The sequence below is a fragment of the Leucopleurus acutus genome (genome assembly GCF_964270905.1).
Source record: "Leucopleurus acutus genome assembly, chromosome: 1".
NCBI lineage: Eukaryota > Metazoa > Chordata > Mammalia > Artiodactyla > Delphinidae > Leucopleurus > Leucopleurus acutus.
The window spans coordinates 102,291,681-102,307,210 of record NC_139142.1 but is presented as its reverse complement, the minus strand read 5'-3'; positions in this window follow the sequence as shown (position 1 = coordinate 102,307,210).

The following is a 15,530-nucleotide window of genomic DNA, read 5'->3' as shown; positions in this document are numbered from 1 at the left end:
CTGCGGTGTTGCGGCCAGCTCACAAGAAAGCGAGTTGAAGAAAGGAGCTCAGGGGCACTGTAATTCACAAACCTGCAGAGTTATAAATGACAGCTATCGTCCAAAAATATATTGAAGTAAGGCTGCCAAGAGGACTTGAAAGCGGGGCAGAATTGCAGGAAATCGATTTCAGGAGGTAGACTGGAATTGCATGTAAAGCATAGGAAAAGAGGCAGAACGTCCACAATGATGCACTTGGCCAAAAAGGGCGTATGCGATTTTTCCTGAATATATTCAGGAAAAAACGCATACGCCCTTTTTGGCCAACCAAGCAAGCTTGCAAAGGATATCTGCACTACAATGAAGTCTCACTGCCCCCCGGTCAAAAGGGCCATCTGAAAAAAGTGTAAAATCCAGAAAGGCAGGACAGGCCATGGAGAACTGGGAGCCTTGTTATGCTGGTGGGCGGGATGTAAATTGCCAACAGCCACTCTGGAGAAGTGTATGGTGTTTCCTGAAACATCTAAAAAACAAAGCAACAGAGCCTAGGGGACTTCCACTTATGGTCCTATAGCTTAGGGAAATTAAAATCAAAAAGACACAGCCACCCCAAAGTTTGGGACGGCTCTGTTTACAAGAACCTCGTTTACGGTACAAGTTCAATATCACAGAAAGCGAAAAATGGATAAAGAAGTTGTGGTACTTACGTACAATGCAATATCACTCAGCAATGAAATCTATGTCATCAGGCCCGTAGCAGCATAATGAGTGGATTCAGGTATGATGATTCTAAGTGAAATAAGTCACACAGGAAAAGAAACACCATAAGATATCACTACTACACGAAAGGTAAACTTGGCTACACAGGAACTGAATTACAAAACAGAACAGGGTCTCAAATGTAGAAAACCAACTTATGCTTGCTTAAGGGGAAAGGTGAGTTGGGGTGCTGCATGAAACCAGAGATTGAAATTAGCACAGATACCGTTCCATAAGCCAAATATGTAATAGACAAGAGCTACTCCTTGCTCAACGAAGTGGACTCAACACCCCATATTAAACGCTTAAGAATACACCTGACTAGAAATAATCTTAAAAACTACGGATTTATATGTCTCCGAAAGAGAATCAAGCGTGTGTACAGCGGCATAAACGCAGCAGTGATAGGATTGGTGAGGTTCGGTGAGCAAATGCAGACCCTTTGAAGTCATATTGCATGGTACCCATTCCATGGGTCTCAACTCTCCAGGTTTAAGGGATTCTTCCTTCAGCTAAAACATGCATGTGGAACCCAGAGTATGATCCACCGTGTGATCGGGAAACGTGTTCAAATGTGTCTCGTTTTCGTCCCTGGTACTCGGGTGCAACATTCCAGATGCTTTACTAACACTCTCCCCACTTGCAGAGTCAGTGCCTTTAACCTCCTGTTTGGCCCAGTTTGTAAATTCTGTGAAAAATGAACAGGAATAGGGAGAACGAAAGAGAGACTATCTGGAGGTGTCTGGACGGGCAAATTTAACTCTCATTTCCCACCAGGAAGAGGAATTAACCAAAGGCTCAGCGTGCCGTGCCGGAACTACACTAGTGCCTGAAGCAATCCTGCGGTGTTGCGGCCAGCTCACAAGAAAGCGAGTTGAAGAAACGAGCTCAGGGGCACTGTAATTCACAAACCTGCAGAGTTATAAATGACAGCTATCGTCCAAAAATATATTGAAGGAAGGCTGCCAAGAGGACTTGAAAGCGGGGCAGAATTGCAGGAAATCGATTTCAGGGGGTACACTGGAATTGCATGTAAAGCATAGGAAAAGAGGCAGAACGTCCACAATGATGCACTTGGCCAAAAAGGGCGTATGCGTTTTTTCCTGAATATATTCAGGAAAAAACGCATACGCCCTTTTTGGCCAACCAAGCAAGCTTGCAAAGGATATCTGCACTACAATGAAGTCTCACTGCCCCCCGGTCAAAAGGGCCATCTGAAAAAAGTGTAAAATCCAGAAAGGCAGGACAGGCCATGGAGAACTGGGAGCCTTGTTATGCTGGTGGGCGGGATGTAAATTGCCAACAGCCACTCTGGAGAAGTGTTTGGTGTTTCCTGAAACATCTAAAAAACAAAGCAACAGAGCCTAGGGCACTTCCACTTATGGTCCTATAGCTTAGGGAAATTAAAATCAAAAAGACACAGCCACCCCAAAGTTTGGGACGGCTCTGTTTACAAGAACCTCGTTTACGGTACAAGTTCAATATCACAGAAAGCGAAAAATGGATAAAGAAGTTGTGGTACTTACGTACAATGCAATATCACTCAGCAATGAAATCTATGTCATCAGGCCCGTAGCAGCATAATGAGTGGATTCAGGTATGATGATTCTAAGTGAAATAAGTCACACAGGAAAAGAAACACCATAAGATATCACTACTACACGGAAGGTAAACTTGGCTACACAAGAACTGAATTACAAAACAGAACAGGGTCTCAAATGTAGAAAACCAACTTATGCTTGCTTAAGGGGAAAGGTGAGTTGGGGTGCTGCATGAAACCAGAGATTGAAATTAGCACAGATACCGTTCCATAAGCCAAATATGTAATAGACAAGAGCTACTCCTTGCTCAACGAAGTGGACTCAACACCCCATATTAAACGCTTAAGAATACACCTGACTAGAAATAATCTTAAAAACTACGGATTTATATGTCTCCGAAAGAGAATCAAGCGTGTGTACAGCGGCATAAACGCAGCAGTGATAGGATTGGTGAGGTTCGGTGAGCAAATGCAGACCCTTTGAAGTCATATTGCATGGTACCCATTCCATGGGTCTCAACTCTCCAGGTTTAAGGGATTCTTCCTTCAGCTAAAACATGCATGTGGAACACAGATTATGATCCACCGTGTGATCAGGAAACGTGTTCAAATGTGTCTCAGTTTTCGTCCCCTGGTACTCGGGTGCAAAACTCCAGACGCTTTACTAACACTCTCCCCACTTGGAGAGTCAGTGCCTTTAACCTCCTGTTTGGCCCAGTTTGTAATTTCTGTGGAAAATGAACAGGAATAGGGAGAACGAAAGAGAGACTAGCTGGAGGTGTCTGGACGGGCAAATTTAACTCTCATTTCCCACCAGGAAGAGGAATTAACCAAAGGCTCATCGTGCCGTGCCGGAACTACACTAGGGCCTGAAGCAATCCTGCGGTGTTGCGGCCAGCTCACAAGAAAGCGAGTTGAAGAAAGGAGCTCAGGGGCACTGTAATTCACAAACCTGCAGAGTTATAAATGACAGCTATCGTCCAAAAATATATTGAAGTAAGGCTGCCAAGAGGACTTGAAAGCGGGGCAGAATTGCAGGAAATCGATTTCAGGAGGTAGACTGGAATTGCATGTAAAGCATAGGAAAAGAGGCAGAACGTCCACAATGATGCACTTGGCCAAAAAGGGCGTATGCGATTTTTCCTGAATATATTCAGGAAAAAACGCATACGCCCTTTTTGGCCAACCAAGCAAGCTTGCAAAGGATATCTGCACTACAATGAAGTCTCACTGCCCCCCGGTCAAAAGGGCCATCTGAAAAAAGTGTAAAATCCAGAAAGGCAGGACAGGCCATGGAGAACTGGGATCCTTGTTATGCTGATGGGCGGGATGTAAATTGCCAAGAGCCACTCTGGAGAAGTGTATGGTGTTTCCTGAAACATCTAAAAAACAAAGCAACAGAGCCTAGGGCACTTCCACTTATGGTCCTATAGCTTAGGGAAATTAAAATCAAAAAGACACAGCCACCCCAAAGGTTGGGACGGCTCTGTTTACAAGAACCTCGTTTACGGTACAAGTTCAATATCACAGAAAGCAATAATGGATAAAGAAGTTGTGGTACTTACGTACAATGCAATATCACTCAGCAATGAAATCTATGTCATCAGGCCCGTAGCAGCATAATGAGTGGATTCAGGTACGATGATTCTAAGTGAAATAAGTCACACAGGAAAAGAAACACCATAAGATATCACTACTACACGGAAGGTAAACTTGGCTACACAAGAACTGAATTACAAAACAGAACAGGGTCTCAAATGTAGAAAACCAACTTATGCTTGCTTAAGGGGAAAGGTGAGTTGGGGTGCTGCATGAAACCAGAGATTGAAATTAGCACAGATACCGTTCCATAAGCCAAATATGCAATAGACAAGAGCTACTCCTTGCTCAACGAAGTGGACTCAACACCCCATATTAAACGCCTAAGAATATACCTGACTAGAAATAATCTTAAAACCTACAGATTTATATGTCTCCGAAAGAGAATCAAGCGTGTGTACAGCGGCATAAACGCAGCAGTGATAGGATTGGTGAGGTTCGGTGAGCAAATGCAGACCCTTTGAAGTCATATTGCATGGTACCCATTCCATGGGTCTCAACTCTCCAGGTTTAAGGGATTCTTCCTTCAGCTAAAACATGCATGTGGAACCCAGAGTATGATCCACCGTGTGATCGGGAAACGTGTTCAAATGTGTCTCGTTTTCGTCCCTGGTACTCGGGTGCAACATTCCAGATGCTTTACTAACACTCTCCCCACTTGGAGAGTCAGTGCCTTTAACCTCCTGTTTGGCCCAGTTTGTAATTTCTGTAGAAAATGAACAGGAATAGGGAGAACAAAAGAGAGACTATCTGGAGGTGTCTGGACGGGCAAATTTAACTCTCATTTCCCACCAGGAAGAGGAATTAACCAAAGGCTCAGCGTGCCGTGCCGGAACTACACTAGGGCCTGAAGCAATCCTGCGGTGTTGCGGCCAGCTCACAAGAAAACGAGTTGAAGAAACGAGCTCAGGGGCACTGTAATTCACAAACCTGCAGAGTTATAAATGACAGCTATCGTCCAAAAATATATTGAAGGAAGGCTGCCAAGAGGACTTGAAAGCGGGGCAGAATTGCAGGAAATCGATTTCAGGGGGTACACTGGAATTGCATGTAAAGCATAGGAAAAGAGGCAGAACGTCCACAATGATGCACTTGGCCAAAAAGGGCGTATGCGTTTTTTCCTGAATATATTCAGGAAAAAACGCATACGCCCTTATTGGCCAACCAAGCAAGCTTGCAAAGGAAATCTGCACTACAATGAAGTCTCACTGCCCCCCGGTCAAAAGGGCCATTTGAAAAAAGTGTAAAATCCAGAAAGGCAGGACAGGCCATGGAGAACTGGGAGCCTTGTTATGCTGGTGGGCGGGATGTAAATTGCCAACAGCCACTCTGGAGAAGTGTATGGTGTTTCCTGAAACATCTAAAAAACAAAGCAACAGAGCCTAGGGCACTTCCACTTATGGTCCTATAGCTTAGGGAAATTAAAATCAAAAAGACACAGCCACCCCAAAGTTTGGGACGGCTCTGTTTACAAGAACCTCGTTTACGGTACAAGTTCAATATCACAGAAAGCGAAAAATGGATAAAGAAGTTGTGGTACTTACGTACAATGCAATATCACTCAGCAATGAAATCTATGTCATCAGGCCCGTAGCAGCATAATGAGTGGATTCAGGTATGATGATTCTAAGTGAAATAAGTCACACAGGAAAAGAAACACCATAAGATATCACTACTACACGGAAGGTAAACTTGGCTACACAAGAACTGAATTACAAAACAGAACAGGGTCTCAAATGTAGAAAACCAACTTATGCTTGCTTAAGGGGAAAGGTGAGTTGGGGTGCTGCATGAAACCAGAGATTGAAATTAGCACAGATACCGTTCCATAAGCCAAATATGTAATAGACAAGAGCTACTCCTTGCTCAACGAAGTGGACTCAACACCCCATATTAAACGCTTAAGAATACACCTGACTAGAAATAATCTTAAAAACTACGGATTTATATGTCTCCGAAAGAGAATCAAGCGTGTGTACAGCGGCATAAACGCAGCAGTGATAGGATTGGTGAGGTTCGGTGAGCAAATGCAGACCCTTTGAAGTCATATTGCATGGTACCCATTCCATGGGTCTCAACTCTCCAGGTTTAAGGGATTCTTCCTTCAGCTAAAACATGCATGTGGAACACAGATTATGATCCACCGTGTGATCAGGAAACGTGTTCAAATGTGTCTCAGTTTTCGTCCCCTGGTACTCGGGTGCAACACTCCAGACGCTTTACTAACACTCTCCCCACTTGGAGAGTCAGTGCCTTTAACCTCCTGTTTGGCCCAGTTTGTAATTTCTGTGGAAAATGAACAGGAATAGGGAGAACGAAAGAGAGACTAGCTGGAGGTGTCTGGACGGGCAAATTTAACTCTCATTTCCCACCAGGAAGAGGAATTAACCAAAGGCTCATCGTGCCGTGCCGGAACTACACTAGGGCCTGAAGCAATCCTGCGGTGTTGCGGCCAGCTCACAAGAAAGCGAGTTGAAGAAAGGAGCTCAGGGGCACTGTAATTCACAAACCTGCAGAGTTATAAATGACAGCTATCGTCCAAAAATATATTGAAGTAAGGCTGCCAAGAGGACTTGAAAGCGGGGCAGAATTGCAGGAAATCGATTTCAGGAGGTAGACTGGAATTGCATGTAAAGCATAGGAAAAGAGGCAGAACGTCCACAATGATGCACTTGGCCAAAAAGGGCGTATGCGTTTTTTCCTGAATATATTCAGGAAAAAACGCATACGCCCTTTTTGGCCAACCAAGCAAGCTTGCAAAGGATATCTGCACTACAATGAAGTCTCACTGCCCCCCGGTCAAAAGGGCCATCTGAAAAAAGTGTAAAATCCAGAAAGGCAGGACAGGCCATGGAGAACTGGGAGCCTTGTTATGCTGGTGGGCGGGATGTAAATTGCCAACAGCCACTCTGGAGAAGTGTATGGTGTTTCCTGAAACATCTAAAAAACAAAGCAACAGAGCCTAGGGGACTTCCACTTATGGTCCTATAGCTTAGGGAAATTAAAATCAAAAAGACACAGCCACCCCAAAGTTTGGGACGGCTCTGTTTACAAGAACCTCGTTTACGGTACAAGTTCAATATCACAGAAAGCGAAAAATGGATAAAGAAGTTGTGGTACTTACGTACAATGCAATATCACTCAGCAATGAAATCTATGTCATCAGGCCCGTAGCAGCATAATGAGTGGATTCAGGTATGATGATTCTAAGTGAAATAAGTCACACAGGAAAAGAAACACCATAAGATATCACTACTACACGAAAGGTAAACTTGGCTACACAGGAACTGAATTACAAAACAGAACAGGGTCTCAAATGTAGAAAACCAACTTATGCTTGCTTAAGGGGAAAGGTGAGTTGGGGTGCTGCATGAAACCAGAGATTGAAATTAGCACAGATACCGTTCCATAAGCCAAATATGTAATAGACAAGAGCTACTCCTTGCTCAACGAAGTGGACTCAACACCCCATATTAAACGCTTAAGAATACACCTGACTAGAAATAATCTTAAAAACTACGGATTTATATGTCTCCGAAAGAGAATCAAGCGTGTGTACAGCGGCATAAACGCAGCAGTGATAGGATTGGTGAGGTTCGGTGAGCAAATGCAGACCCTTTGAAGTCATATTGCATGGTACCCATTCCATGGGTCTCAACTCTCCAGGTTTAAGGGATTCTTCCTTCAGCTAAAACATGCATGTGGAACACAGATTATGATCCACCGTGTGATCAGGAAACGTGTTCAAATGTGTCTCAGTTTTCGTCCCCTGGTACTCGGGTGCAAAACTCCAGACGCTTTACTAACACTCTCCCCACTTGGAGAGTCAGTGCCTTTAACCTCCTGTTTGGCCCAGTTTGTAATTTCTGTGGAAAATGAACAGGAATAGGGAGAACGAAAGAGAGACTAGCTGGAGGTGTCTGGACGGGCAAATTTAACTCTCATTTCCCACCAGGAAGAGGAATTAACCAAAGGCTCATCGTGCCGTGCCGGAACTACACTAGGGCCTGAAGCAATCCTGCGGTGTTGCGGCCAGCTCACAAGAAAGCGAGTTGAAGAAAGGAGCTCAGGGGCACTGTAATTCACAAACCTGCAGAGTTATAAATGACAGCTATCGTCCAAAAATATATTGAAGTAAGGCTGCCAAGAGGACTTGAAAGCGGGGCAGAATTGCAGGAAATCGATTTCAGGAGGTAGACTGGAATTGCATGTAAAGCATAGGAAAAGAGGCAGAACGTCCACAATGATGCACTTGGCCAAAAAGGGCGTATGCGATTTTTCCTGAATATATTCAGGAAAAAACGCATACGCCCTTTTTGGCCAACCAAGCAAGCTTGCAAAGGATATCTGCACTACAATGAAGTCTCACTGCCCCCCGGTCAAAAGGGCCATCTGAAAAAAGTGTAAAATCCAGAAAGGCAGGACAGGCCATGGAGAACTGGGAGCCTTGTTATGCTGGTGGGCGGGATGTAAATTGCCAACAGCCACTCTGGAGAAGTGTATGGTGTTTCCTGAAACATCTAAAAAACAAAGCAACAGAGCCTAGGGCACTTCCACTTATGGTCCTATAGCTTAGGGAAATTAAAATCAAAAAGACACAGCCACCCCAAAGTTTGGGACGGCTCTGTTTACAAGAACCTCGTTTACGGTACAAGTTCAATATCACAGAAAGCGAAAAATGGATAAAGAAGTTGTGGTACTTACGTACAATGCAATATCACTCAGCAATGAAATCTATGTCATCAGGCCCGTAGCAGCATAATGAGTGGATTCAGGTATGATGATTCTAAGTGAAATAAGTCACACAGGAAAAGAAACACCATAAGATATCACTACTACACGGAAGGTAAACTTGGCTACACAAGAACTGAATTACAAAACAGAACAGGGTCTCAAATGTAGAAAACCAACTTATGCTTGCTTAAGGGGAAAGGTGAGTTGGGGTGCTGCATGAAACCAGAGATTGAAATTAGCACAGATACCGTTCCATAAGCCAAATATGTAATAGACAAGAGCTACTCCTTGCTCAACGAAGTGGACTCAACACCCCATATTAAACGCTTAAGAATACACCTGACTAGAAATAATCTTAAAAACTACGGATTTATATGTCTCCGAAAGAGAATCAAGCGTGTGTACAGCGGCATAAACGCAGCAGTGATAGGATTGGTGAGGTTCGGTGAGCAAATGCAGACCCTTTGAAGTCATATTGCATGGTACCCATTCCATGGGTCTCAACTCTCCAGGTTTAAGGGATTCTTCCTTCAGCTAAAACATGCATGTGGAACACAGATTATGATCCACCGTGTGATCAGGAAACGTGTTCAAATGTGTCTCAGTTTTCGTCCCCTGGTACTCGGGTGCAACACTCCAGACGCTTTACTAACACTCTCCCCACTTGGAGAGTCAGTGCCTTTAAACTCCTGTTTGGCCCAGTTTGTAATTTCTGTAGAAAATGAACAGGAATAGGGAGAACGAAAGAGAGACTAGCTGGAGGTGTCTGGACGGGCAAATTTAACTCTCATTTCCCACCAGGAAGAGGAATTAACCAAAGGCTCAGCGTGCCGTGCCGGAACTACACTAGGGCCTGAAGCAATCCTGCGGTGTTGCGGCCAGCTCACAAGAAAACGAGTTGAAGAAACGAGCTCAGGGGCACTGTAATTCACAAACCTGCAGAGTTATAAATGACAGCTATCGTCCAAACATATATTGAAGTAAGGCTGCCAAGAGGACTTGAAAGCGGGGCAGAATTGCAGGAAATCGATTTCAGGGGGTACACTGAAATTGCATGTAAAGCATAGGAAAAGAGGCAGAACGTCCACAATGATGCACTTGGCCAAAAAGGGCGTATGCGTTTTTTCCTGAATATATTCAGGAAAAAACGCATACGCCCTTTTTGGCCAACCAAGCAAGCTTGCAAAGGAAATCTGCACTACAATGAAGTCTCACTGCCCCAAGGTCAAAAGGGCCATCTGAAAAAAGTGTAAAATCCAGAAAGGCAGGACAGGCCATGGAGAACTGGGATCCTTGTTATGCTGATGGGCGGGATGTAAATTGCCAAGAGCCACTCTGGAGAAGTGTATGGTGTTTCCTGAAACATCTAAAAAACAAAGCAACAGAGCCTAGGGCACTTCCACTTATGGTCCTATAGCTTAGGGAAATTAAAATCAAAAAGACACAGCCACCCCAAAGGTTGGGACGGCTCTGTTTACAAGAACCTCGTTTACGGTACAAGTTCAATATCACAGAAAGCAATAATGGATAAAGAAGTTGTGGTACTTACGTACAATGCAATATCACTCAGCAATGAAATCTATGTCATCAGGCCCGTAGCAGCATAATGAGTGGATTCAGGTACGATGATTCTAAGTGAAATAAGTCACACAGGAAAAGAAACACCATAAGATATCACTACTACACGGAAGGTAAACTTGGCTACACAAGAACTGAATTACAAAACAGAACAGGGTCTCAAATGTAGAAAACCAACTTATGCTTGCTTAAGGGGAAAGGTGAGTTGGGGTGCTGCATGAAACCAGAGATTGAAATTAGCACAGATACCGTTCCATAAGCCAAATATGCAATAGACAAGAGCTACTCCTTGCTCAACGAAGTGGACTCAACACCCCATATTAAACGCCTAAGAATATACCTGACTAGAAATAATCTTAAAACCTACAGATTTATATGTCTCCGAAAGAGAATCAAGCGTGTGTACAGCGGCATAAACGCAGCAGTGATAGGATTGGTGAGGTTCGGTGAGCAAATGCAGACCCTTTGAAGTCATATTGCATGGTACCCATTCCATGGGTCTCAACTCTCCAGGTTTAAGGGATTCTTCCTTCAGCTAAAACATGCATGTGGAACCCAGAGTATGATCCACCGTGTGATCGGGAAACGTGTTCAAATGTGTCTCGTTTTCGTCCCTGGTACTCGGGTGCAACATTCCAGATGCTTTACTAACACTCTCCCCACTTGGAGAGTCAGTGCCTTTAACCTCCTGTTTGGCCCAGTTTGTAATTTCTGTAGAAAATGAACAGGAATAGGGAGAACAAAAGAGAGACTATCTGGAGGTGTCTGGACGGGCAAATTTAACTCTCATTTCCCACCAGGAAGAGGAATTAACCAAAGGCTCAGCGTGCCGTGCCGGAACTACACTAGGGCCTGAAGCAATCCTGCGGTGTTGCGGCCAGCTCACAAGAAAACGAGTTGAAGAAACGAGCTCAGGGGCACTGTAATTCACAAACCTGCAGAGTTATAAATGACAGCTATCGTCCAAAAATATATTGAAGTAAGGCTGCCAAGAGGACTTGAAAGCGGGGCAGAATTGCAGGAAATCGATTTCAGGGGGTACACTGGAATTGCATGTAAAGCATAGGAAAAGAGGCAGAACGTCCACAATGATGCACTTGGCCAAAAAGGGCGTATGCGTTTTTTCCTGAATATATTCAGGAAAAAACGCATACGCCCTTTTTGGCCAACCAAGCAAGCTTGCAAAGGAAATCTGCACTACAATGAAGTCTCACTGCCCCCCGGTCAAAAGGGCCATCTGAAAAAAGTGTAAAATCCAGAAAGGCAGGACAGGCCATGGAGAACTGGGAGCCTTGTTATGCTGGTGGGCGGGATGTAAATTGCCAACAGCCACTCTGGAGAAGTGTATGGTGTTTCCTGAAACATCTAAAAAACAAAGCAACAGAGCCTAGGGCACTTCCACTTATGGTCCTATAGCTTAGGGAAATTAAAATCAAAAAGACACAGCCACCCCAAAGGTTGGGACGGCTCTGTTTACAAGAACCTCGTTTACGGTACAAGTTCAATATCACAGAAAGCAAAAAATGGATAAAGAAGTTGTGGTACTTACGTACAATGCAATATCACTCAGCACTGAAATCTATGTCATCAGGCCCGTAGCAGCATAATGAGTGGATTCAGGTACGATGATTCTAAGTGAAATAAGTCACACAGAAAAAGAAACATCATAAGATATCACTACTACACGGAATGTAAACTTGGCTACACAGGAACTGAATTACAAAACAGAACAGGGTGTCAAATGTAGAAAACCAACTTATGCTTGCTTAAGGGGAAAGGTGAGTTGGGGTGCTGCATGAAACCAGAGATTGAAATTAGCACAGATACCGATCCATAAGCCAAATATGCAATAGACAAGAGCTACTCCTTGCTCAACGAAGTGGACTCAACACCCCATATTAAACGCCTAAGAATATACCTGACTAGAAACAATCTTAAAACCTACGGATTTATATGTCTCCGAAAGAGAATCAAGCGTGTGTACAGCGGCATAAACGCAGCAGTGATAGGATTGGTGAGGTTCGGTGAGCAAATGCAGACCCTTTGAAGTCATATTGCATGGTACCCATTCCATGGGTCTCAACTCTCCAGGTTTAAGGGATTCTTCCTTCAGCTAAAACATGCATGTGGAACCCAGAGTATGATCCACCGTGTGATCAGGAAACGTGTTCAAATGTGTCTCAGTTTTCGTCCCCTGGTACTCGGGTGCAACACTCCAGACGCTTTACTAACACTCTCCCCACTTGGAGAGTCAGTGCCTTTAACCTCCTGTTTGGCCCAGTTTGTAATTTCTGTGGAAAATGAACAGGAATAGGGAGAACGAAAGAGAGACTAGCTGGAGGTGTCTGGACGGGCAAATTTAACTCTCATTTCCCACCAGGAAGAGGAATTAACCAAAGGCTCATCGTGCCGTGCCGGAACTACACTAGGGCCTGAAGCAATCCTGCGGTGTTGCGGCCAGCTCACAAGAAAGCGAGTTGAAGAAAGGAGCTCAGGGGCACTGTAATTCACAAACCTGCAGAGTTATAAATGACAGCTATCGTCCAAAAATATATTGAAGTAAGGCTGCCAAGAGGACTTGAAAGCGGGGCAGAATTGCAGGAAATCGATTTCAGGAGGTAGACTGGAATTGCATGTAAAGCATAGGAAAAGAGGCAGAACGTCCACAATGATGCACTTGGCCAAAAAGGGCGTATGCGTTTTTTCCTGAATATATTCAGGAAAAAACGCATACGCCCTTTTTGGCCAACCAAGCAAGCTTGCAAAGGATATCTGCACTACAATGAAGTCTCACTGCCCCCCGGTCAAAAGGGCCATCTGAAAAAAGTGTAAAATCCAGAAAGGCAGGACAGGCCATGGAGAACTGGGAGCCTTGTTATGCTGGTGGGCGGGATGTAAATTGCCAACAGCCACTCTGGAGAAGTGTTTGGTGTTTCCTGAAACATCTAAAAAACAAAGCAACAGAGCCTAGGGCACTTCCACTTATGGTCCTATAGCTTAGGGAAATTAAAATCAAAAAGACACAGCCACCCCAAAGTTTGGGACGGCTCTGTTTACAAGAACCTCGTTTACGGTACAAGTTCAATATCACAGAAAGCGAAAAATGGATAAAGAAGTTGTGGTACTTACGTACAATGCAATATCACTCAGCAATGAAATCTATGTCATCAGGCCCGTAGCAGCATAATGAGTGGATTCAGGTATGATGATTCTAAGTGAAATAAGTCACACAGGAAAAGAAACACCATAAGATATCACTACTACACGGAAGGTAAACTTGGCTACACAAGAACTGAATTACAAAACAGAACAGGGTCTCAAATGTAGAAAACCAACTTATGCTTGCTTAAGGGGAAAGGTGAGTTGGGGTGCTGCATGAAACCAGAGATTGAAATTAGCACAGATACCGTTCCATAAGCCAAATATGTAATAGACAAGAGCTACTCCTTGCTCAACGAAGTGGACTCAACACCCCATATTAAACGCTTAAGAATACACCTGACTAGAAATAATCTTAAAAACTACGGATTTATATGTCTCCGAAAGAGAATCAAGCGTGTGTACAGCGGCATAAACGCAGCAGTGATAGGATTGGTGAGGTTCGGTGAGCAAATGCAGACCCTTTGAAGTCATATTGCATGGTACCCATTCCATGGGTCTCAACTCTCCAGGTTTAAGGGATTCTTCCTTCAGCTAAAACATGCATGTGGAACACAGATTATGATCCACCGTGTGATCAGGAAACGTGTTCAAATGTGTCTCAGTTTTCGTCCCCTGGTACTCGGGTGCAACACTCCAGACGCTTTACTAACACTCTCCCCACTTGGAGAGTCAGTGCCTTTAAACTCCTGTTTGGCCCAGTTTGTAATTTCTGTAGAAAATGAACAGGAATAGGGAGAACGAAAGAGAGACTAGCTGGAGGTGTCTGGACGGGCAAATTTAACTCTCATTTCCCACCAGGAAGAGGAATTAACCAAAGGCTCAGCATGCCGTGCCGGAACTACACTAGGGCCTGAAGCAATCCTGCGGTGTTGCGGCCAGCTCACAAGAAAACGAGTTGAAGAAACGAGCTCAGGGGCACTGTAATTCACAAACCTGCAGAGTTATAAATGACAGCTATCGTCCAAAAATATATTGAAGTAAGGCTGCCAAGAGGACTTGAAAGCGGGGCAGAATTGCAGGAAATCGATTTCAGGGGGTACACTGAAATTGCATGTAAAGCATAGGAAAAGAGGCAGAACGTCCACAATGATGCACTTGGCCAAAAAGGGCGTATGCGTTTTTTCCTGAATATATTCAGGAAAAAACGCATACGCCCTTTTTGCCCAACCAAGCAAGCTTGCAAAGGAAATCTGCACTACAATGAAGTCTCACTGCCCCCCGGTCAAAAGGGCCATCTGAAAAAAGTGTAAAATCCAGAAAGGCAGGACAGGCCATGGAGAACTGGGAGCCTTGTTATGCTGGTGGGCGGGATGTAAATTGCCAACAGCCACTCTGGAGAAGTGTATGGTGTTTCCTGAAACATCTAAAAAACAAAGCAACAGAGCCTAGGGCACTTCCACTTATGGTCCTATAGCTTAGGGAAATTAATATCAAAAAGACACAGCCACCCCAAAGGTTGGGACGGCTCTGTTTACAAGAACCTCGTTTACGGTACAAGTTCAATATCACAGAAAGCAAAAAATGGATAAAGAAGTTGTGGTACTTACGTACAATGCAATATCACTCAGCAATGAAATCTATGTCATCAGGCCCGTAGCAGCATAATGAGTGGATTCAGGTACGATGATTCTAAGTGAAATAAGTCACACAGAAAAAGAAACATCATAAGATATCACTACTACACGGAATGTAAACTTGGCTACACAGGAACTGAATTACAAAACAGAACAGGGTGTCAAATGTAGAAAACCAACTTATGCTTGCTTAAGGGGAAAGGTGAGTTGGGGTGCTGCATGAAACCAGAGATTGAAATTAGCACAGATACCGTTCCATAAGCCAAATATGCAATAGACAAGAGCTACTCCTTGCTCAACGAAGTGGACTCAACACCCCATATTAAACGCCTAAGAATATACCTGACTAGAAATAATCTTAAAACCTACGGATTTATATGTCTCCGAAAGAGAATCAAGCGTGTGTACAGCGGCATAAACGCAGCAGTGATAGGATTGGTGAGGTTCGGTGAGCAAATGCAGACCCTTTGAAGTCATATTGCATGGTACCCATTCCATGGGTCTCAACTCTCCAGGTTTAAGGGATTCTTCCTTCAGCTAAAACATGCATGTGGAACCCAGAGTATGATCCACCGTGTGATCGGGAAACGTGTTCAAATGTATCT